This window comes from Sinocyclocheilus anshuiensis, unplaced genomic scaffold (genome assembly GCF_001515605.1).
Source record: "Sinocyclocheilus anshuiensis isolate Anshui unplaced genomic scaffold, SAMN03320099.WGS_v1.1 scaffold4080, whole genome shotgun sequence".
NCBI classification, from domain to species: Eukaryota; Metazoa; Chordata; class Actinopteri; order Cypriniformes; family Cyprinidae; genus Sinocyclocheilus; species Sinocyclocheilus anshuiensis.
In genome coordinates, this window is record NW_015538295.1 from 18,290 (window position 1) to 20,910 (window position 2,621).

The window sequence follows — 2,621 nt, forward strand, 5'->3', positions numbered from 1 at the left end:
TTTCCTAACAATCATGATGAGCGACAGGACATTTTGTTGGTTGATTGGTATCTGTTAAATCCTGTTCACACCAACAAAAATTCATTCTGATATTCAGATGAAATTTGTCTGGTCAGACCAATGCAAACAAAAAAACAGACGTACATGCACATTCACTCTCTGACAGTAGGTGGTGCTCATGGAAAAGCTGAAATACAGCATGTGCTTCCTACTTCGGTTTTTATGCGTACATAATGGTCCATGTACAGTGCGCATGACACCATTTTCATCACCAGTATAGTTAATGCACCACTCGATTTAACCTTGCCATGCATGTCGTACATGTGCTTTGAATTTGTTTTGTGCTAATCAGTGGCAATTGTTTCACAGTAGAAAACGAAACTACCAGAGACCACAGCAACAACAGAAGCCTGCATTGACAATTGCTGTAAAGCAAACAAGTATTTAAAGAAAACTTTGAACTACAAGAGTGAGCAATTGATGAGCAAGTTGTTTGCCTCATATAGTCCATTGTAAGTCACACTTTTGGCATACGAAACATTTACATTTATGCATTTGGCAGAAACTTTTACGACAGCTGAAAGTGCAGTGCATGTAGTGCCCTCTATTGAACAGGCTGGAATTTGCTTTTGGTTCAGCCCAGCACATATTTGTTTGATGTTTGGTGTGAAAAGACCGTCTGTCAGCAAGTTTTCTCACATTTTTGCATAGCTTAGATGTCGATCAGCTTGTGCTGTGTAGGAAACAATGTGATTGCTTACAGATCACATGTGCATCCCGCCCGAGGTACATTCCGGTTTAGAGGGACTGCTCAGCGCTCATTAAGAGTTGATCTAAATAATTACATTAAAAAGCTGAGATTCTAAACTTTAAAATTATGCATATTTTGTGTTATTCCATTCAGGGGTTGCTTGGTAATTTGATTTTGAATTGTTTCGTGCAGGTGGTGTCCCGCCGGCCGGACACCTCCGGTTTAAAGGGTTAAATATTGATAATACTACTAATAATAAATGTTTATCAGCATATTAGAATGATTTCTGAAGATCATGTGACACTGAAGACTGGAGAAATTATGCTGAAAATTCAGCTTTGATCACAGAAATAAATTACATTTTAAAACATATTCAAATAGAAAGCAGTTATTTTAAATAGTAAAAATATATCACAATATTACTGCTTTTGCTGTTCTTTGGATCAAATAAATGCAGGCTTAGTAAGCAGAAGAGACTTCTTTAAATAAACATTAAAAATCTTACTGTTCAAAAACTTTTGACTGCTAGTGTACTTGCTAATTTTTGCTTTTCAGTATGTGTATGTTTTTCCATGATACAAAGTCCCCGGGGGACTGCGGTGATGCCATTTTTTCAGCTAGTTCATCCTAGAGGTCAAGATTTGTAATTTGTACTTTTAAAAAGAAAATGTTCAACAATTAAAAAGAATATTATCAGAACTAATGCTCATTAGTTATTGTGATTTTTATGGGGTTGGGGTGGTAAAAATCATAGATTACAGTGCTATAGGCTAGCCTACCACAATTTGTTGCACTGTGTTGCGTCGGGTCTCGTTACTAAGTAATGCATAATTACAGCCCAACACTGATCATAAAGCACCTTAACATTGCTGCCACCCATCATAGAACCCATCACTCACTTTAACATCGATTCTAAGCACAAAGGGCTATGAAAGAACAAAAGCTGTTACTTTTACACCGAACTGGACTTTATCTGAGGATATCAGCTACTAAGCGGAGTTCTTCAGATGGACTGAGGAGGGTAGCAATGCGTCTTTGACGCCTCTGTTCTGCCGCAAATCACAGAAGAAGAAGAGGTTTTTCGCGCATGCGCATTCTTCACTTCTCTGAGTCGAAACCGAAAGTAATCTCGAAAGGAAAATGCGGACGTATTGAAGACTTAAAAAGTGTTATAAACATCACATTAAGGTAAGTTAATTTCTCGGCTTCTGATATATAAGTTCATATTATTGTAGTTTTAACACTCGTGTTAAATCCGTTCTTTAAACTTGAGCACATTTAGTGATTTGTGTGGCTTGTAGAAGTGGATGAAGCTGCACAAGTTCATCTTCAGGATTATGATATCGAGCTCTAGAGATTCTGCTTTGAGTTGAGATTCATTTACGGGTACAATAAGAAATATAGTCAAGTCAAGTCAAGTCTGCTTTATTGTCAATTCTTCCACATGTACAGCACATACACACAGAGAATTGAAATTGCGTTACTCTCAGACCCTTGGTGCATACAGATAACACTAACAGTAGAACATAAATACAGATAGATACAGATTAAATATAAAATACAAATAAGGTAAAATGTAAAAAAATATATAAAGGAAGCACAAGGCGCATGGCAGATAGAGTGCAAACCAGTGAAGTAAACAACAGTGCAGATATAATGATTTGTAGTGCAAAAGAGCTTATTCAGACTGATTAAAGTGACAGTGTGTGTGTGTATTTATGATGGGGGCCGGGGCTCTGGCTCTTAGTTTGCGGAGGAAGTAGCGATGCTGCTGTGCTTTCTTGGCCAGTGCTGCGGTTGTCAGCCCAGGAGAGATCCTCTGTGATGTGCACACCCAGGAACTTGGTGCTGCTCACCCTCTCCACAGTCA

The 2,621-nt window shown here is 38.1% G+C and overlaps 1 pseudogene; it reads left to right on the forward strand.

The window, feature by feature from the left end:
• The first annotated feature begins 1,861 nt into the window (after positions 1-1,861).
• LOC107683749 (protein NLRC3-like) overlaps positions 1,862-2,621 on the forward strand; it is a 38,256-nt pseudogene continuing 37,496 nt past the window's right edge.